General features: G+C 38.1%; 1 pseudogene; it reads right to left on the bottom strand.

Moving 5' to 3' along the window:
- Positions 1 to 12,980: 12,980 nt before the first annotated feature.
- LOC123813942 lies at positions 12,981 to 18,675 on the bottom strand (annotated as a pseudogene).
- Between the last annotated feature and the right edge of the window lie 4,962 nt (positions 18,676 to 23,637).

Here is a 23,637-nt window from a genome sequence, read left to right as displayed (position 1 = left end):
TGTTAATGCCTGGTAAATTCTTTAAATTACAGTGCTTGTATTTAGTAGACAATTTGATTAATAACACTAATTTTATTCAGTTAACTGATGTTCTCAAATTCTCAATAGACTCCTGTAAAGAAAGAAGGCTATTTCAAAGATAAACTCTAAAGTAATTTTTAAGGAATCAGCAATCTTAATTTCAAATGGATTTGCTTTTATTACTTTTTATTTTACTTTTATTACTATGCATTTATTTCTATATCCTATTCAAGCTTTTGCACTGACTTTCAATGTAAAACTAAAATGAGCATTATATAAAATAATCGTCAGCCTCAATAAAATGGTAAAAAGATTACTTTTTAAAGTACAGCAAATATTTAAAACATGTTTAAGTAATTAATAAAAACCAACATGCCTGGCTGGCGTAGCTCAGTGGATTGAGCGCCGGCTGGGAACCAAAGTGTTGCAGGTTCGATTCCCAGTCAGGGTACATGCCTGGGTTGCAGGCCATGACCCCCAGCAACTGCACATTGATGTTTCTCTCTCTCTCTTTCTCCCTCCCTTCCCTCTCTAAAAATAAATAAATAAAATCTTAAAAAAAAAAACATGAATCCACTGACATTAAAATTTAACCCTATTCCCCACAAAACAGTTCAATGCAAAATAGATGTTGCCTGATAGTTGGCATTCGGTTTGTAAGTTTACCTCTATTCTCAGGCAAATATTTTCTTTTAAGACTAATGCTTTGTTCCTTGTAAAGACATCCAATCCATTGTTACTGAATATTTATCATTTATGATTGTTCAAAAGCAATTAAGTATTTACTATCTAAAATCTCAGTATAAGAATCATATTCAAAATACTCTTCATTGTTAAAATGCCATTACTTTTTATACTATTTTTAAGTAGTTTGCTATACTGTTTGTGTATTAAAAAAACACAACACTTCCACTTCCTAAGTTGATGAGATCATCAGTTTAGCAGATATTAGAACCCTAAGATAAGGTTTAATGCTCATCATCATCGAGAATGTCTACAAAATGGATCACCTGTACCACACATGTTTGTGGACTATTTTGCCCAGCTGCTCAATCAGGGGAACTGTCACTAGGAAAAAACAAACTCTAAATTCGTATCTGTATCAAACCAATACTATTGTTTTCATCCTGTATATAAACCGATCATCCAGGGCACAGGAAAAAGAACACGATGTTTAACTGTAGCGGGACTGCTGAAGTACTAACAACTAACCAATGCCCTGTAAATATTCTTATTTGGGCCATGGCTCACAAGAATAATTTCTAGACATCTAGCCTGATATAATAAAATAACTCATGAAAATTAAACTCTATTTTTTTCTACCTTTGAGACAAAATATATAAAGTAAGGTAATACCTGTTTATATTACTTGAAAAAATGTCTATATTAAATCACTACAATCTACAAGGTACATGCCATTTAGAAAACTCAACTGATCAAACACTGTTCTTTTCAGATATACACATATAAAGATGGAAGTCAACATTTCTAGCACGAATAGGCTTGGTTTGCAATTGTCACCCATGTAGGTAACTGTCTAACCAATAAAGTGTGCCACTGATTCTAATCACCATTATAACTGAGTAATCTGTAAATTATGAGTTGTAATTCCACATCCACTACCAGAACATTTACTGAACACTGAAATATGTGATTCCCAAATATTAGGCCCAACTCATAGCACAATGTAAGTGGGTACATATAAACATGAATAAACATTATATTCCTTGGAGAACCTATAATTTATGGAGGAAAGAGTCATTTGCACCCTTAGTTATAGGGAAATCTAGTGAAAATCCTTCTAGAGTTACACACAAAGTGCACCCGAACCGACCATTTCCCTTGAGTGGGGCGGAGGCGGGGGAGGGTGTGTGGAGGGAAGGGCAGGCATCACACAGGGGGTCACATGAACTGCTCCAGCACTATGACAAAAATCGGTTCCATCTGCTATGACTAGGACAGCTGATGACTAGAGAGACCAGTATTTCTGATATTCACATCAGAAAGAAATCTTAGGGTCACACCCAATTCTGATATAAGTACACACAGAAAATTAAAACTTTAACATGACTGGTATATATAATAAAGCTTGCAGAGAACATGTTCTAGAGATAAAGTTCTGCAGTATAAAGGACTATGTAATATGTTAATCAACTAAACCTGGATGATTCATATTATAAATGCGTGTAAGAAGGATTCTAGATTAATAAAGTCTTGTGCTTAGCCTGAGATATGCAAACACATATTACCAATAAAATACTTAACTTACATAATCAGTATTCACTACTCAACCATTTAAGCTTCAGAAAAGAAAGCAAATAAATACTCTTCTTTTAAAATCCCTACCAGAGGACATTTTTAAAATACTTTTAGAGAGAGAAGAAGGAGGGGGAGGAGAAGAGAGATAAAGAAACATCAATGTGAGAGAGAAACATCGACTAGTTACTTACAATACACAACATGAGTGGCAGGGATCAAACCCGCAGCCTAGGTTATGTGCCCTGACTGAGGGTCAAACCTGCAACCTTTTGGTTCACAGGACAATGCTCCAACCAACTGAGCCACACTGGCCAGGGTGCAAACAAGTACTCTTCATAAAATGAACAACAGTTAGACAAATATTTAAAAATTTTAAGGTCATAAAAAATAGTTGGATTAAAAGACAAACATGACATGTGAAGTGAAAATTTAATGTCTAATCTTAAAAATATAGTATCTAAACTGGCTTGTGTTGATATTAAATCGTTTATAACTTAAACTAAAATTAACCTAAATATACTGCCATTTAAAATACCAGGTTAAAAATGAACTAAGCACTGGATTAAGAGTTAATATTAAGCCACAGGTTTATTGTGCACCACCATGTAATTAGTTAATATTTCTCTGCTTTAGGTTTCCACTTTAAATATATAAACATTTTCTTAAAAGTCTTGTGAGAAATAATCATAGATCTTTATATCATGAAGACTATGACAGGACAGCTTTATTTGGGAAAAACTGGAAATAAATTTAATGTATTTCAATAAAAAAGTAGTAAGATGAATTACATTACACCCACAAAATATAACAATATGCAGGCATTTAAATGATTCTATAGAAAGAAATTTAAAATAAGAAAACACATTTGTATGTTTAGAAAGTGAGTTACAAAAGAACTTAGTTCATAATATTACTATTAAAAGGTACAAACTTCCAGTTAAAAAATGATGTCACAAATACATAATGTAATCACAGCATAATGACTGTAGTTAATACTGTATTGTATATTTGAAAGTAGCTAAGGAGAGGAAACCTTAAAAGTTCTTAGCACAAGAAAAACTACTGTAGCATGTGTGGGGGCACACGTTAACTAGACTGACTGTGGTCATCATTCACAGTCTAGAGAAATATGGAATCATTGCTATACACCTGAAAGTAATATAACCTTGTATGTCAATTACACCTCAAAAGAGAAACGTAAAAAAACTTATACTTACAATTGAAAAAATATATACAAAATATTAATAGTGATTATCATTAGACACTAGAATTACAGGTAGTTTTTGTTTTCTGCTTTGTGGTTATCTGTACTTTCCCAAGTGTCTATGACAGATAAATTTTATTTTTCTATTTAGATAAAAAATTATTGAAAAAAGATGAACAGTACTAACTTCAAATTTTCTGTAATAAGGGCCTGGATTATAAAAACAATTATATATTATTTGTCTGTTTCACTGAGAGAGATTACATTATGAAATGCCATAAAGTAATCTCCTCTACCATAAAATCTTAGCACATTTATTTATTTACTTTTAATTTTTTTAATTTTTAAAAAATTTTTCATGAGATGTGTGAAGTAGATTCAATTCATTGGGGTGACCCTGGTTAATAAAATTATATAGGTTTCAGATGTACAATTCTATAATGCATCCTCTGTACAGTGTATTGTGTGCTCACCACTTCAAGTCTTGTGGCAACAACATTTAACCCCTCCTTAACCCTCATCTTACTCCCCCACCCCCGGTTCCCTCTAGCAATCACCATACTGTTGCCTGTGTCTGTGAGGTATTTTTTTCTTTGCTTAATCCCTTCACATTTTTACCTGGCCTCCCAACCCCTCCCCTCTGACAGATGTCAGCCTGGTCTCTGCGTCTATGAGTCTGTTTCTATGTTGTTGGTTTATTTTGTTCATTAGATTCCACATATTAATGAAATCATATGGTTCTTGTCGTTCTCTGACTGGCTTATTTCACTTAGCACAATACACTCCAGGTCCATCCATTCAGTTGCAAAAGGTAAGATTTCCTTTTTTTTTAATAGCCAAATATTACTCCATTGTTACTACATTTATTTAAAAAGTCAGCAACACTTCCCTCATTCCCTTTCATCTTTAAGAACAATGAGATAGCCACAAGTAATGCATGAATAAAAGCAGCAGCTGACACAGGTAAAACTTGATAGCCAGCCTTGGCATAATTTTAAGTGAACTGTAAATGAAACTTCACCTGCAGTGACGAGTCAATAATCAATAGCAATATAATCACCTCAAGAAGCATTTTCGTGGGGCTCCTTGATACCTAAATGCTAATGACTTTGGACACACTTATTTTCAAAGATGCCTCAGTGAATGTCTTGTAAGAAAAATTCACCTCACCTATTAAGAAATTTTAATAAATTAAAATTATGAATCTAACATTTAAAAGCTGGTTACTTCTCAGAGTTCATGATACAATTATCCTTTATTCTAAGGTCATTTTGAATTCTAGCAATATCAGCATAAAACATTTCCATACTTACTCTCAAACTTTCAGCAAAAAATAAAATCAATAATATGTTTTAATCATAAGGAAAAATTCAATAAACTACAGTGAATATGGTTTGTAGACAAATCTCGTTACTATGACTAACAAATTCCAGCACTGACTTTTAATGGAATCTAGTGACTTTTCCTCAAGGGCAGCGTTTTGTGGTAAAAATGACAACTAGATTAGTACACATTATACTAGATTCTGTTCCCTATTCTGCTAACACTATCAAAGTTATAAGAAAAAGGTTATATACTACCTAAAACTATATAAATGTTTCTATATCATGAAATGTGTGAAGTAGATCAAAAATGACAGATTACTGAGATTTATTTTAGCTTTACAAAACTATGACTTGCAAATAAAAAATATACCTCATTAAGTAGTCTTCATGGCTTCCTTACTCAAAATTTAGGAAGGTGAGCTCCCCTTAAAAGGACCCTCAGTTATTATACAGGAAGCTGTGTGGCGCTTAGAATATTCCAATTCAAGATGTTACTCTGGGTTTTCTCCCTGTTGTGCTAAAAGAAACTGATTTGCCCACTTCTGGGGACATCGCAGCTCTGATGTGTTTGTCCTTCTGCAGACAACAGGGAAGGCCACACCACCTGTGACACCCCATTTGAGGGTCTTTCACCTTGAAACAGAAGCAATTCTAGAATAGGGCATGAGGTACAGGAAGGCAAACCTTACCTAGGAAGGGAGATTAGACAGGGAGACAAGTTCAAAGACAATCTCAGTGAGATGGAAAGGCCTCTGAGACATACACATGGGCTGTGAGGCCAGACTGTGGTCCTCAAAAAACAAAAAAATACAAAACCCACCAGGTAAGCCAGATGTAGGGAACAGATAAAGGCCAGAAGCTCAAAGCTTTTCTGAAGATCTTGCTCAGCAGTCCAGCCTGGATTCAGCTCCACTATGGTGTCCAGGTTAGCTACGTTTGTAAATGAGGGAGAAAGGTGCCCTCCGAGTCCAGCAATGCTTACAAGAAGTCCAGAACTAGGCTCATATGTTCAGGCGCCCACCTCCCGTGAAGATTCTCCCTCCACTGCTCCAGCTTGGAAGATAAGGGTGTTGCTGCTGCACCAGGAGAAGTTTGCCACAGCCTCTACCCACACCTGTGGTTGGAATGACGAGCCTCAGGGGACCACAGCTAATCACCATCAGCAGCCTCTGCACTAAGAGCCTTAGACAAAGGAGTTGTCAGAGGCCAAGTTGAAAGGAAAGGGATGAATTCACCAGGACTGGCTTTTCCTCTTTGATTATGAAGGTTGATATGGAGAGCAAGAACATGTTGAGAGACCCAATTATCTGCAACTTTTTTAACAGACATACTTTTTAGAGCTGCTTTCAAGTTTATAGAAAGATAGCCCTGGTCAGTGTGGCTCAGTGGATTGAGTGACAGCCTGTGAACCAAAGGGTCGCTGCTTCCATGCCCAGTCAGGACACATGTCTGGGTTGCAGGCCAGGTCCCCAGTGGGGGGCTCACAAAAGGCAACCACATATTGATGTTTTTCTTTTTCCCTCCCTCCCCTTCACTATACATACATACATACATACATAAATAATTTAAACTTTATAGAAGAAGAGCAGAAAGTAGATTCTCATACTTTTTCATCATTCTAAGGACGAAAAGGTGTAGAAAATCGTCCCTAAGGTGTATTGCATCAAATGGAGTACACTTTGAAGGTGACTAAAGTTTCAACATGTAAGAATAAACACATATTTTTTATAAATGAGTTCTGTTGCTTTGGGGGGTCCCTCCTCATGTTTACAGGACCTGCATACAAACAGTTTTTTCGATTCTACATAAAACCTAAGCAAAGATATTAGATCTTAAACACTCCACACACCCATTTTTGTGTTGCACTGCTGTTCAGCATGTGCTCCCTCTCCTGACCCCACAGACTCTCTTCCATGCCATCCTTTCACTCTATGTGTAATATTCCAGAAACGGGCTCTACCTGTTTCACTGCACATGTATTTACAATGCCTCTCAAGCTGGGCTATAAAAATGACAAACTGCCAGCAGCTGCCACCATCTAACAAATGGTGTGATTACTGATCACTTGTTGCACAGCTAGAGCTTTCCAGCTGGCTCCAAAGCTCTCACTGCTCAAACCAATAAATATAGAACTGAAATGACATGCACTCAACCAACTTAGAACAAGGATACTCTACTCTAATTCCATCTTCAGTGACACATACCTTATTACTTGTTATAAAATATGATATTTGAGGAACAGAAATAATCCAGTTCATAAAAGCAAGTGTGTGGTTCTTGTCCAATGAAAATTTATAATTGATAAATTCTAAAGGAAATGGATTTCCTTTATCCATTTCTGGCTAGCTATACAGTATAAATAAATAGCATCACATTTGTATATTATTGGTCACTTTGTTAGTGTTCAACACTTTTTATAGGGCAGAGACTTCATGTTTAAATAAGATGTCTACCACCAGCATTAAGAATTATGGGGCAACCACGACTTGAAACATCCACCAGCTCGGGTGTCCCTTCTCTGGTATAAGTCTCTGGGACCCAGAAAGAACTAAAATAATCCCAGACATATTTTTAAGGCAGAACAAACAGGCTATTGACAAAAACTACACCAAGACTTGAACCAGAACAAATCTGTACATCTTAATATCATATTTGTGAAAGTGTATAAGGAATCAGTGTGCAAAACTCAACTCTATACCAAATAGCCCATAACAGCACCTAGAATAATACCTGTCTTGACTAGCTGCTAAGTTTATTTTATGCAAGCATTTATCCACAAGATTTTCTCAAGTAGTCAACATTAAAGCTCATCAATTAAAAAAATAAAGCAGAAAGGGGGCAGAACACTTAAGGTACCCTACAGAACCAAATGCTGTGCTATATCATTTGTCAAATGTTTAAATGCATGTGCCCTTTGAGCCTGGGCAGTTTATCCCCAGGATTACACCCTACACTTGCACGTGTGCCAAGTAAATTACGTGCAAGCACTGTCACTGCGGGGTTAGTTGTGATGCAAATGGTCAGACACGACCTAAAGGCCCATCAAGGGGCAACAGGTTAAGTAAATTACAGCGCACCAGGAAAACAGAAATCATTGTCTTAAAAGCCATTAAAAGTGACCCAGCCATCACAAAGACCACATGTTATGTGATTTCATTTATAAGAACTAACCAGAATAGGGAAATCATTAGAGACAGAAAGTAGATTAGTGGTTGCCAGAAGCAGGGGACATTAGAGGGAAATGGGGATAAATGCTACTGGCTACCGGGTTTTCCTGGGATGATGAAAATGTTCATTCAGATATATATATATATCTCATGATAATAGAACAATTATGTGACTCTAGTAATGCACTGAATTGTATACTTTATATGGGTGGATTGTATGTTATTTGAATTATATTCCCATAAATCTGTCATTCAATAATGTGAGACAGCTCTATATGGAATAATATGGCATCAACTACAAGACATATTGATCTGCAAATACAGCAAGGTACAGATGATTGTGAACAGTATGGCACAATTCGTCTTTTCTTCAAACACACACACTTTATTGGCTTGTATACATAATACAGAAGAAACTAGATAACAGTGTGCTGCTTAGAGGAAAGAATTTGGATGAGCAGGAAAGAGAAGACTCACTTTTCTTTCTATGCTTTTTTGTACTTTTGAATTTAATACTGTGTTTATATTATCTATTTAAAACACATTTTTATTTTTTATTTTTTACTGGTGTTCAATTACAGTTCCCCATGTTTATCCCATTGCTCTCCATTGTCCTGTCCAACGCACTTCTCCCACATTCAATACACACCCCCCAACCCGTTGTCCTTGTTGCTGGGCCCTTTACATGTTCCTTGACTTGACCCTTCCCCTTCTTTTCCCCATTATCCCCCTTCCCCCTCCCCTCTGGCTATTGTTAGATTGTTCTTAATTTCAATGTCTCTGGTTATATTTTGTTTGCTTTTTTCTTTCGTTGATTATGTTCCAGTTAAAGGTGAGATCATATGGTATTTGTCCCTCACAGCCTGGCTTACTTCACTTAGCATAATGCTCTCCAGTTCCACCCATGCTGTCACAAAGGGTAGGAGCTCCTTCTTTCTTTCTGTTGTGTAGCATTCCATTGTGTAAATGTACCATGGTTTTTTGATCCACTCATTTGCTGATGGACACTTAGGCTGCTTTCAGCACTTGCCTATTGTAAATTGTGCTGCTATAACCATTGGGGTGCATGGGTTCTTTTGAACTGGTATTTCAGGATTCTTAGGGTATAATCCTAGCAGTGGAATTACCAGGTTAAATGCAGTTCCATTTTTAGTTTTCTGAGGACATTTCATACTGTTTTCCACAGTGGCTACACCAGTCTACATTCCCACCAACAGTGCACTAGGGTTCCATTTTCTCCACAACCTCGCCAGCACTTGTTTGTTGATTTGTTTATGATCGCCATTCTGACTGGTGTGAAGTGGTTTTAATTTGCATCTTTGAAGACACATATTTTTAAGATATGCACCTATTATAATTTCAATTTACCAAATACTGTTTCTCATATTCAGTATTTTTCAATCATTAAGACTTTTCCATGATAAGTAATTTATTTTATATTTGAAGTAATATCAAATCTTTGCAACTAAATGATCTTTAGAAAAATCAATATAAGACAGTGAATGATAGCCAAATTTATTATTTTCCTTGTTCCTTGCCTTTCTTTAGATTTTCTTTTTAATTACTTTCCTTAATTGGGAACTCATTTGAAGGTGACCAGGAAAACAGACATAAAAAGAAACATATTTGTTAATTCTGATACTTGTCAGGTCGATTAAAATGTCTGGTGAAGAATCTAATTATAATTACTATTAAAATTAAAGTTAAATAATCCACAGAATCAACTTAATTCTACTATTTCAACTTGTATTTTGCTTATGACCAGTGAAGCATATTCATACTAAATATATATAGAGCCAATGAAATGTAATAAAAGTCATCTTATTAAATGGCTACATATATAGCAACAGGTTTTTTTGTGTAATATAAATTGCACTGGAAAGATTTTTGGGAAAGGTTATACATATAAACACACTTCCATAACACTCACAGAACTTCCCTTTGTATACAAACTGGATTCCCACTATTTAGCCTGTTGCCCCGACAACTAATTCACTCTAACAAAATTAAGCACTCATTCTTCACAGTTTCCACAACGTCATATATGTATCTTTACATTCATCACACACCACTGTAATTATTCGTTTATATGTCTGTCTTTCCCACTATACTTAGCTCCCTGTGGCAGAAGTATCTTACTCATTTATGTAATTTTGGACCCTAACACAGCCCTTGGCATATAGGACACACTCCAGGAAGTCTGCTGAAAGATTCATTATGAGTTAAAAACACTTATATTACCCTTAAGCCATCAGCTTTTAAATCACCATGAATAGGAATTAATTCTTCCTCACCCTCACCATTGCAATCCCTGAAAGAGAAGGAAGGGAATACACGCAGTTCCAAACCACAAACAATCCATTCCTCACACAGACAAACTAGGCTAACCCTGAAATCTATCAGGGTGTATCCAGCACACACAAACAGAAAGCAGTGCAAGGTCACAGTGAGGCTTTTGGATTTTTTTTCTTTTCTTTTTTTCTTTTTGGAGAATGGATGTATGTTATCTGAACCACAGTTTGTCTAATGTTTCTGGATTTGGAATGCTTAAATTTACTAGTCTCTGTGACTGAACAATGAATTGGGATGAAGGCACATTAGACAGCAAAAGGGCTACCACAACATATTGACCGTTTCCTAATCCCTATGGTTCAACATCATTGCCAACTAAAACACCAACTCTAGCATCCAAATGGAGATGTTAGTACCTTGAAATAAAAAGGTATCAACAGTCTCCTGCTAACTCCTTCTTACAAACAACAAAAAAACTAAACAAAATGTCTTTTCTTAATACAGGTAATCAATTTTTAAATACCTATAGGATGCTAAATCGAAAATCCCATGGCTAACTGGCACAAGTACATGAAAACACTCACTTTATTCAAAGTCAGGAAAGTGCCTGAACAAACTTCCTGTCACACCATCTACTGAGCGATCATGGCAGGTTTAGGTCTCAGCACCTTTGTACTACCCTCTTACCTACCCCATTAATGTCATCAACTAGTAGCTTGGTGAAAGACAAATAATATAAAGTAAAAGTTACAAAATTGGATAATTCCAGATAGTTTAGACAGACCATATTAGCAGAAGGACAAAAACCCCCTAAAATCTTCTAGTGGTATTGGAAATCTAAGGGGCCATTATTTTTAAGCCTACCTTAAATGGGAAAATGAAAGATAAAGCTTTAGTAACAGTGCTGACACAGCCCTCCGGGGTGTCCCTGTCTCCCAGGCCCCAGTCTTCTAAACGGTAAAGATGACTGGGGTACATGATCACTAGGTCCTTTCCACCTCACGTTATTCCATAAGTAAAATTTTAAAATAAAAATTTTACAGAAACTATAAGGTACATTTTTATAGTTACCACTTCATTGTTTGATTCCTTTCATAATCATTTTAGAACTATCCTACCCAGATATCACTATACAGTACTAAAATAGTTCATTAATGACTCACTTTTCTATAAATTAAAAAATTTTTTTCTGAAGAGTTTCTTTAGCCTTTAGCAACCTAAATGATAACTCTGAGAGTTATATTTTAATATATTCCAATTACCAGTTACTAACAGGCCAAGATAATTGAACTTATGTCCCAATTAATCAATCAATAATTTCTAGTAATGTGGAATACCCTAAGTCAGCATAATAAAAGAAACAGGTGCATAAATATATTCCTCTTGACATCTTAAAGAGGCTCAGATTTCTGTGTATTTAGCTCAAATCACACTTGTTTTCTTTAAAGTGAAATGTCTCTCTGTTGGCTTGGTTTTTCCCACATGTTTAACAAAAACACAAATGCTCCTGAGAGATTCCCTATGGCACCATAACTCTATTGTAAGTTTTCCACTGTGACTTCTACTGTTTGGAAAATTCATTAAACAGACCCCTCTACAACCATCTTCACTGTTGGCCTCACCCAAACAGGCCTAGTTTGAGAAGCCTCGGTTCCTCCAAGCAGGGCCTCTGCACCAGTGTTTCCATTTCTGCTCCTTCCCTCCTTCCACAGCGTTACTCAGTCAGCTTCCACTCGCTCGTTAAACATGAAAATAACGCTAAAATCAGGCCTAAAGTCTTAGTACTTCATAGAGTGACTTTTAAAAAGGTGTTCCTTCCTCCTGAATTGGTGTAAATATCTTTTCCTTCAAATTTTTCTTAGAGTTGAATTTCTGACACGAATCCTGGATAGCTCTTTGGGGTACAAGAAACCCAGTCAAAGGTATCTTGTTTATTTTGAACAGAAACATTATACGACCTCTGATCATTCTTTTTTTATACAAATAAAGACTTTTTGAAGTAATGACTATATCAGTTATTGTCCATGGCTACTTTGTAAAATGTACAAGTGACATCGCCCATGCAGCCTTGTTTATTTCCTCTGGATTGCATGTTATTGAAAGCATATTGCATTATAGAGCTGCTCATATATTACAAATATAGAGATGTATTGTTTTCACAATATAGACATATGGAATATATTTAGGGAATAAAAGCATATATTTGGGAAGTTCTGCTTTGACAAACTTAATTTGACAAAGTCTAAATTAATCAGTAACTGTTGTGAACAGTAATTCATGGAACATCCCAGAATAAGGAAAGAACGCTCAAAATGGAAAGGTTCTCCAAAGGTATACCATTTGGACTTGTTCAACCACTGGGTATATACTGGGTATATGTTAAAATACTCATCTGCCCCCCAACACAAACCCCTGAAATTCTTGCATTCTTAATTTATAACTGATTTTGGGGGGAGAAGTTTCCCTTGTGATTTTTGTTTTGGAGTAACCATTCAGTAAAAAAAGCAATGTGATTTATGCAAACAAAACAGCCCAGCATCACTCTTGCCTCCTCCTCGAGGACAGTGCACAGCCTGGCAAGGTGGCCAGGTAAGTCCAGTCAGGATGTGGCCAGGCCCTACTGATGCTGATGGACCTAAGGACACAGGAACAACCTCTGCAATCACTGTATGAAGACACAAATAGACATAAATTGTGTATGAAAAGAAGTTCTTACTGACCTGGTGCAACTATATTCACTCTAATTTTCTTTCTTGCCACTTCTTTAGTGAGAGCTCTTGAAAATCCCACCAATCCCCTTTTACTGGCACTGTACACACACTGGCCAGCATTGCCTTTTAGACCGATAATACTTCCTAGAAAAGAAAATGAAGGCAAATTCAAACATGTTTAATGAGGTTATTTGAATACACAGGTAATTTACAATAAGCACACAAAAAAGGTACAAAGCATTTAACCTTGGCCTTTGCTAAAATAGGAATTCTCACCATTGTCCTTTCAGTGGTAAGAGTCTGAATCAGCTCCAGATTCACAGAAAACAGGATTGGAAAGATGTTCAGCTGAAACCTCAAATGCAGAACTGGGTTTGAGAGCAGATCCGTTATGGGAAGAGACCCTCTCTCATCTCTGAATGTGTCAGACAGGATGAAAATTCTACAGTATTTATAAAGGCTTCCAGTAGGAAAAGGTTAAAACCAGGAAAAGTCAGCTAATGGCTCATTACTTTTATTAGACATAAGGAAGCATTCATTTCCTCCTTAAAAAAGTTCATCTGAAGACAAATCTCACCAAATTTGAATTACTCTCAATGTAACCAAGAAAAGCTTTAATTATAAACTTTTGTAAAATTGCAATTTAGTTACCTTCAGTGAAATATAGCTGTGTTGCCTACTAAAGATTCTTGGGTATCCTTATTTATATGGATATGAAAAAATAATCTGTAATTCTAATATCATCTGTATGCAAATAAATTCATGCAAAACCTAAGAGAAGTAATTTTCTGCACCAGTGACCTGTACTTATGATACAAAAATTAATCAAGAACCTTACAAAATTTTTGAAAAGTAATTTTATTTCATAAAACATTCCAAATGTTTTTTATATTATAACCAACAAGTTCAATATTAAAATATTTACCTACCTTATATGTTAATGACAAAGGACAAGAAGGCTGAAACAAAAAAGGTAGAAAAGAGATATCACACAGAGGAGATGCAGATGGATAGAGACAGGAGTATTTGGAAGAAAGGGGAACATGGAGACATACAAAAAAGAAAGAAAAATACTGGCATGGAGGGAAGGCCAAACAGGGAGCTTTAGAAGCATTGATTCATGCCACATACTATTACTCTTCTTGTCAAAAGTGGTAACTTCTGAGATATCATATATTTTTTAGCAGTTTAGAGTAGTCCTTAGTGTAGTAAGATTTTCTTAATTTATTTTAAATTATCTATTTTTATTTACTTTTAGCACAATTCTAAAGTTTTGCATGTATACAAAGGAATAATGAGATTTTTTTTAATATATCTGTTTAAAGGGAGATATTTTAGAGTTAAACAAATACACCTCTTGGTTATTAGGTGATAAATACAGCCCATATACCAGCAGTATACAAGAACCTTAAATCCTTACCAGGCTGTGTTAGAAAGCTAAGGTCGACTTATTAGTAATCTTTTATAAGAAAACTGATCTCTAATTTTTTTAATGTAAATGTCATAAAAGTTCTAATGCTCATTAGCACAGTATTCTTTTTTCGTATTTTCAAAACAGAAAAATTTCACATCTGGCTTGGAAAGCCATGTCTTATATTAAAAGAAATAGGGTCATTTACTTCAATGAAGAAGTATCCCCTTTTTGTGGCTATTTAAGATACTCCCATTTAAAATTAAAAGGCCAATGGTGTGCCGCTACTTTCAAAACTACCACGTCAAAATAAAATCTCAAGTCATTTTGCATTTTAAGGTCTACAGGCACACACTACCCAGTTTACCTTCCCCATGAGTCCACGCTAAAACACTGAAAAGTTACTCTTTTCAGAAAGCTTCCTCGTAAACTTCTGCACGAAATGAATCAGTGACCCAGGCAGCTGCTCTAGACATCATTTTTAGCCCCCAGTATCTAGAACTTTTCAATCCTTCTTTATATTTTAAAAACCAGGTTTCATCTAAAAATCAAAATGTCCAATTTCTCTTAAAAAATCAAAATAGCTGGCAAAACCAGGACCACTTGTATGCAGAGCAATGTTCTGCTGGATCTGAGCAGTGGCTGCTCCTGCCATTCCATGTAGCCTCTGGACACCAGAGCTGGCCACCCTCTGTCACTCATCACATGGGTGGGCTGTCACTTTTCCAGTGCCTTGTGGTGTCAGCTCATTTCACTTCTCCTTGCCTACTAAATGATGTGAATTTGTGATTCCTGTTTTACTCGCTAATCAGTTAAATCCTTTTCCACAGATAATAAACAGACACATTTCATCCAAGTTTCACACGTGAACAAATTCCAATTTGGTCAATTAAATATTTCTATGGTACTAAAATGTCACTCACTGTAAATTCACAAAGGTGAACATTCACCTACATTAACAATAGGCCCTCTCTGTTGTTGAATCATTATTTTCATGGCAGCTTTACAGGTCAGCATGGAACCCGAAAGATTAGTGTGAAGCTGAGACAGCATATCTTCAGTTTTAGTTCTTACTGAAGGGCTATCCCTCAAAGGAAAAAAAAAAGTGGGTATATTAAAAGTGATATAAAACAAAAAAAAACACCAGAAAACGCTAACATTTTTACTGAAAGTAAAAGAAGTATACTCTCATATCTGAGCTATTGATAGACTACCTAGGAAGTCCCATTTTTAAACTTGGTTTGAGAGGCAATACAATAACTGATCGGCTAGAAAGGATCTATTTGAAAGCCGCCTTATTATCCCCCATCAGATACAGTGTCCAGTATGTCTATGAAAAATGGTGCCATGTGGTCTAAACAGCGTGAACTGAGCAATTGCCATGCTAAGCCATCCTTGTTTAGCAAAAAAAATTAATATAATATTCTAAATATTCTGTCCCAAATTCATCATAAAAAAGAATACCCACTTGGATTCCATTACTGTTAAGTTAATGTGGTGACTGAAGTCAGAATAGAAGTTACCAACAAGGAACTATTAGTGGGGAAGAAACTGAGAGTCTTCTGAAATGCTGGAAAAGGCCTATAGCTCACCATGGATGCTGACTACAATGTTAATCAAACTGTACCCTCACAGTATTACCTCAAAATAAAAGAATGCATCGAGTAATAAACCAAATTTTAAAAAGTTTTTATTCCAAATAAAACAAAGTAATTATCATTCCAGCTGTATTTACCAAGAAGTTAACAAAACCTAAATTTTTCTCCATCTTTTCAATGTATTTTGAACGTCATGCTCTTTGGCAACATTGCAGCTAAATGCCAAATGACCACCTACACAACAAAGATTAGAATTACTTCTGAGTTGGAACTTGAACTTAAAAATCATTCACTACACGTGTTAAACACGTGCTACCAGCTGGGCCTGTGCTAACCTGGAGCCCAGAGATAAAAGACGATGTCATGGTTCCTGCTCTCATGGGGCTCCATCTAATACAACCGGGATGAGGGCTGATGGAGAAAGAGGAGAAATAAGGTCATGCTGCAGAAAGCAAATCTCAAACCTTGTTTTTCATTGGCAAGAAAGGGGGGATGGCATTTCTTTCTGTTAGTAATGCTTTGTAAAATTCATCTAAAATTTATAGCTTTGCAAACGAATTTACCTACTCAATTCAACAGTATCCTGGGTTGTGTGTGTGTGTGTGTGTGTGTGTGTGTGTGTGTGTGTGTCTAATTCTGTTAGATTTTTGTCCAGTTGTTCTCCTGGTCCTGCCCTAAGCATAAATTCAAGAGTTTCTTTTTCTTTTACTTTTTCATTATGGCACATACATTATTATTGTTATTTTTATTATCATCATCATCACTATTATTCAAGCCTGACTATTCAGAAAAATAAGGCAAAACAGGTAGCCATAAAAATGCTAAAACTACAAATCATGAAAAAAACTTTAAAAAATTTTTTTAAAGATTTTACTTATTTTTAGAGAGAGGGGAACGGAGGAGAGAGGGAGAGGAATATCAATGTTCAAGAGAAACATCCATCAGTTACCTCTCTCGCGCCCCCAACAGGGTACCTGGCCTGCAACCCAGGCATGTGCCCTGACAGAGAATCGAAAGGGCAGTATTTTGGTTCACAGGCCAGCACTCAATTCACTGAGGCACACCAGCCAGGGGCGGGGGGGGTGGGGGGGGGCGGGGATTTTTACTAAATGCAACTATTATTTATCTCTTTTTTAAATGATCACTTCTTTCAAATTTCAAACACCAAAAAAATTATACTTAAAAGAGCATTCTCTACTTATAAAATACCATTTTGATACTCTAAAATGTAGATTTTTAAAAATTGCTTATTTTCTGGCAGACCTTGCCTAATAATTAACACTAAAAGTACCTCCTCAAGCCATTGGAAATAGTAAATGGCTGGGAAGTCACTTTCTACGTGTAAATCAATCAGTCATGGACCGTGATTCAAAGAAAGGCCCAAAAGCATCCTGTGTCCCACTTTTGGCTTTCATCTGAAGAGCTGTTGGGTTCACACCCATGAAAGCTCAACCAACTGTTTTAATCTAGCAGGTAGCTAGAACTGGTCTATAACTTAGGTTATTTTTCTTTCTTATAGGAAGTCTAGTATTTTCCTTACCCATACAACCAATTAGGGAGAGCCAATAAGTAATGTTATTTGAAAGGTTACAGCCGCCAGATACACCCGCAGGCCTCTATTTTCCCCCAGTGCCTCCCTGATAGTAAATGAGGTGCATCTGACCATCCTAACAATTCCACAAATAGCATCTTAATATCTTTGAAACACTCTCCTTCTCCCTATAATCAAGTAACCTAAATTTGCAAAACAATGAAAGGCAAGTTACTGATCTATTATTAAACAGAAAAAAAAATGACGGTCAAATGCAGTAAAAAGGAATTTGGTGAATAAATCTCAATTGCCCGTTTGTAAAAGTCGCCAAAAAATTTAATAAACAATTAAGTGCTTATGGAGGTATTAAAGCAAACTGGGTACATCTCAAAACTGGCTGCTACTCAGTCTCTAGCAGTTCTGTGGAACAACCAACAGAAAAACTGAAGGGAGGCTTTTATGCCTGGCATGCCTACCTTTCCTGCCCAGCCCAGCCTCCCAGGCGCCCGCGATCTTGCCCACGCCTGAGCTCTCTGCCCTACATAAAAAGTTAACTGCTGTGTGGCTCCCCTTCCCGATGCCAAAACAAGGCAGCCCCTCAAGGCTAGCTCTAGGGAAGTGGGTGCTTAGGGACTCACAAGACTGCTGGTCAGTCTCAAAGGAAACCTCAAGCGTTCAGTCCTCAGCAGCAGGCAGCCTGGCAGAAGGGGCTCTGCGGGAAACAGGACGGTGGGGTGGGGAGGGGGTTCTCTGCACAAGCTGCAGTCTACACTCCGTGGTGAGTGCTCCTGCACGTGGGCAACTGAGTTTGCTAAACCTCAGAACCGAAAAGGCCAGTCCCGCTCATTTTACAGGCGAGGGGGCTTAAGGCACATGGACTACAGCCATACAGCCGGACAACTACAGCTTGGAACAGCGCAGGGTCACCGCGGTGGCTTTGGCCACTTCCAGATTTCTGGCGATGATGGCCAGTCGGTATCCTTTCTGGGCCATTAACTGGGCCACTGCCCTGCCAATGCTCCGAGAGCCGCCAAAACCAGCACAGACTTTGTCCATCTTGGACCGTGGAATCCTAGTTAAAAAGAAGGCTAGTTGCGGCAGCTCCTTTCCAGATTCCAACTTTATACCACTGAGACTCAAAACAAAGGAAAAAGAAAAAAACCCAACCGCCACGAAAGTATGCCCAACCACCGCAGAAAAAAGAACCACACCATTCATCCTCCCGCCACCCGGGCCATCCAAGAAGTCTAGAATAGGCGCTAAGAATAATGCGTCAGCGCGTTTACGTCAGTGCGCACCAGCTCCCAGGAGCTGTGCCCTGGGAGGACGCCGGGTGAAACTGCTCTGACCGCGAGGAACGGGGCTCAAGGGAAGGGCCTGCCCTGCATGCTGGGAGTTGTAGTCTTTATGCCGTAGAGTGAAGAGGCGTGGGCGCAGAGTACAGTGAGAAATGTACTCCAAGAAGCCTTGGGACCTGGGGCGCGGGGTGTTAGGGGTGGGGTGTACTTAAGAATAGAATTCGGATAACCAACCACGGCAGTTGGCCTGGCAGTAATGGGGTGGTTAAGAAAATGGACTTTGTTTTAAAATCCGAACAGTCCCATCTTTCCATTTTAAAATGAAGACAGTCCCCACCAAACTGGGACAAATTGATGACCATAGTTAGAGCCCAGAATGTAAGTAGTTAAGGGCGGATTTTCGACTGCGGTGCAGCTGTCGGTACCCTAACCCCAGAGTTATTCAAGGGTCAACTGTACGCTGTTCAGCCTTTTTTCACTCAGTGTTTGTCTTTGGGTAAGGACTAGATGCCCGACCTGTTAAGTAAATGATCCCTCAAATATCAGCCTCACAACAAAATCTATCCTGTCTATCCCTTCTCCAAATGGCCGCAGAAATGGCCCTCATCCCAGCCGAACATTACCACTTATTTCAAAGGGTATGGCAAAGGCAAATGCCCTGCCAAGAACATCAGAAACTAGTTCAGAAAAGTGTTAATAGAATGATCGAATACTCTTGGAGGATGAATATAACAAGCATCAGCTGCCGCAAACAAAATCAGGGTACTGCAATTCTAAAGATACATGTTGAGTGCTCTGAGAGTCAATAAGCTAAAAACTGAAAGTTACAATTGTACTGTAAAAAGGAATCGATTCTGGATATAATATTTCATTAAAGATAATTCAGAAAAATGTAAACCACAATCCCTACTACTGCTACAAACACACACACACACACACACACACACACACACACATAATCTAGGACACCAGGTGTAAGTACACATGAAACACTAGTAAGTAGTCCAAAATCATAAAGTGCAAAATTATATTAACAACAAAAAATCAGACAAAAGGGAGAAGAAAGAGGAATGCATGGAAAAGCTGGATGTGAGGTCTGGGTGCAGAATACAAGGAGTGGAAGACAAAACAATCTAACCAAACTGAGTATTTTTAAAAATATTATTTTTATTCAATCTAGATGCAAAAGTGATTTGAAATGACTGGCAAAATACATGAGTAAAACCTCATGCCCATTAGGATAACTATTATTAAAAAGAAATTACCCTGGCTGGTGTGCTTAGTGGATTGAGTGCCAGCCTGAGAACGGTAGGGTGGCTCATTTGATTCCCAGTCAGGGCACATGCCTGGGTTGCAGGCAAGGTCCCCAGTAGGGGGCGCTCGAGAGGCAACCACACATTGCTATTTCTCTCTCTTCCTCGCATCCCTTCTATAAAAATAAATAAATAAAACCTTAAAAATGTTTAAATTAAAAAAGGAAAATAGGTGTTGGTGAAGATATGGAGAAATTAGAACTCTTGTGCAAAGTAGTTGGGACTATAAACCATCACTTTGTAAAAGAAAGCTTCATAGTGGACTTTGCTACGATGAAAAACAGTATATTACAAGGCTATTTTTATAGCATCTATTTTTCTAAGCAGAGGACCACACATCAAAGCAGACTTGACTAAAAGGGAATGCAGTAGCAAGTTAAACAATATAAACAACTTTCAGACACAAGAATGGATCTTTGTGTACTGGAAACAATGAGGAAATAAACCTGACTGTGTAAAAGTTCGGATGGTGCTGGGTTGTAGTAGGCTTGAAAGGCAGGTGCAGGCATTAAATACAGAGGCACTTTAACCCCAGAAGTTACAAGATAAAAGCTGCATGTAGGAACACAGACTCTAGCAGTCATATCAGGATAGGTTGGACCAAATTTGTCTAAGGCCCTCTCTCACTATCCACTCATATGCAACTTTGGGAAGAAAAATCTGTTTCAGATAAATGACCAATATAAGGGTCACCCTAAAGCCAGTTGGATCCCTGGCATCCAGGGCAAACTGGACAGGTTCCATGTTTGTGGGCAGTTCTGTTGATTTTAATAAGAAAAGGGTTATGTTTTTCCTATAATTGTTATTTTAGCAAAAAGCATGGTTTTGTTTTTAAGACATAGCCTGTCAACCTCCAAGACCATTAACGCACAATGTGAGGTGATACTCAAACTTCTCAAAATCTTCCAATTTTCAAATTTTTCTGTGTATTCTTCAGTAATGGTTAGGTTGAGCTTTTTCTCCAACACATACTTCAGTGTAAACCCCAAGGCTATTATTTATTTATTGTGCCCCTCAGCACAATTCCACTGCTACCCAAGGTGAGAACGCACTCATCACCACACATCCTCGCTGGCCAGGAGGGGAGCCACAGGGAAGGCTCCCCTAACCGCTTGGGTAGGAGCTGAGAGGCTGTGCATTACATACATTGGGTCCACGCCCCCAGCAGGGCAGCAAAGGGAGCCCTTAGGATGGCTGCCTTCAGTCCTCTCACTACACGTCACCTCTGTGATAACATTTTCACCATGGTTCCCGCTTTTCTGTAACTTAAGCCCTTGTAAGATAACATTCTTTGACTCCAATAATCAGAGGCACCTGAGGAAACTCCTTATGTATAAGGACTGTTAGGCAAGTGAAGTTTTAAATAAACATACTTTGTAGTACACTTTGTTACAAACAAATGCCATTTAATTGCAAAAATGATTTTAGAGAAAATATTTTTAAATAAAAAAAATGAAAGCTCTGTACACTTTACATGGATAAGTAATAGGTCTGTGTACTAGATCCCAATAAAGCTGCTATGTAAAAAATTAATTGAAAGCCCAGTGTCCTAAGTTAGAAAATGCTGCTAAACATAAGTGGGTTGTACCTTTCACAGATATCTTTGTCATTAATTTAGATTTATAATCCCCCAGAGTCCCATCCACAGGAAAACTTATGGATCAGAAGTGAGTCCCCCGCAGTACCCGGACTGCAGGTGCCCAGCCCTGCTGCCCACTGCAGCCCACACTCCCACTGCTAAAGCAGATCTGCACGCTGCCTCCCTCTGACCACACAGGTGCCACTTCTGCGATTCAAAGGCAGGGTTGGTTTTCTGGACATTCTTCATTCCAATCTGCTGGGTAATCTAAGTTGTAAGGAATGTACTCTTTAGTGTTTACAAAAGCTTATTTCAGCTTGAAATTTTTTTAAAAACTCTCTGTGGGCAGCTTTATTTTGTTGAGCTGGCATTCATGCCAAAGAGGCTGCCCAAGGAGACCTTCGAAACCTACCACCAGCATGCACTCAGTCGCTTAAGGGAAAAACATGGAGTTCATTCCCACCCTCTCTCACATGCTGCACATCCACTCCACGAAGCTCTGCTCACTCTTCTTCCAAAATGTCACTCCAGCCCATACCCTCTCCTGAAATTCCTCTGTCCCACCTTTGTTCAGGCCTCGGAGCCTGAGTGACTAGTACAGCTGGTCTGCAGACTCCAATCAGCCCCCAGCACCACCACCAGAGGGCTCCTTCTAAAACACAAACCTGATCTCTGTCCCTCCAGGACTAAAACCCCACAATTAAAAACACAAACAAAACCATCCAGCCCAGAATGCTGCAGATCCTCCCTGATCTAGTAACCTCTCCAGCGCCCTCTGCTGACAACTTCTGCCTCACCCTGGCCCACCAAACTCCTTCCCAATCCCACATTCTCATCTCTACAAGGTACTGGCAGTTCTGGGAAGTGGTGTGTCATTTTACGCCTCCCTGCTTTTCCAAACACTGTCTTCTGAACCTCCAACGCCCTCAGTTCTCCTCCTGGTGAAATCCTATTTCTTCTGTGGAAGCCCTCCTGACCCCCAGCAGGGCATGCTGGTGCCTTTGTCATCCCTTGCCTTACCTTGCATGTGTTTCCAACTCTGTCTCTCAGGAAGGGATCCCCACCTCAGAATACAAGGAATTTCAGGAAGTTAGTGAATAGACTTCCAGGGATCTGTGAACATAGCCAGCTAAATACAAATTCTCCCATTCTTTCTAAATGAGTACTTTTGGGAGAGGGGGGCCACTGCTTTCATCAGGTTCTCAAGGAGAACTTTCACCTCAATGGGCAGGAACATTCTGTACTAAATTGTGAACTATTTGGACTCAGGCACATCAACTTTTGCTTCCCTGCTTATAGTACAATTCCTAGGCTTGTGAATACTTAATACATTAGCTAATGGATGAAAAAATGAGTGAATGAAATAACTCATTTAAAAAGAATTCATTGCTATGGGCAAGAACCAGTGTTTGATATAGCTATTATTAAAATGGACCTGGTTCCTGTTTTCATTGGGGAAATAATCTGGTAAGGAAGAAAGACATTTAATGATTAATCATGCAATTAGAATGTAATTGCAAGAGTGAGAAGGCCCATCAAGGAGAAGTGCAGGCTGCTGGCAGAGGGCATAACTGGGGGCTGTGATCCAATGTGAAGTCTGAGGTCAGAGAAGGCGTCTTTGGGGATATAACCTCCATAAAGTAAATGAATAATAAGTAAGAAATATTAAGAAGAACAATTAGGTCTCCTGTTGGGACTGATGTGGTCAGCACTGAACTATTCCCCCAAGGTTCATATGTTGAAACTCTTGCCCCCATTATGACTGTATTTGGAAGAGCACCTTTAAGGAGGTAATTCAGGTTAAATGAGGTCATAGGAGCTGTCTTAGTCCATTTTAGTGTCTATGAAAAAAAATACCATAGACTCGGGGGCTGATTAACAACTAATTTATTTCCCACTGTTCTGGAGGCTGGGAAGTCCAAAATAAG

The sequence above is a fragment of the Phyllostomus hastatus genome, unplaced genomic scaffold, assembly GCF_019186645.2.
Source record: "Phyllostomus hastatus isolate PE091 unplaced genomic scaffold, TTU_PhHast_1.1 phas_contig_159, whole genome shotgun sequence".
In the NCBI taxonomy this organism is placed as follows: Eukaryota; Metazoa; Chordata; class Mammalia; order Chiroptera; family Phyllostomidae; genus Phyllostomus; species Phyllostomus hastatus.
Note: the sequence above shows the minus strand (reverse complement) of the source record. Positions and strands in the feature narration are given on the sequence as shown.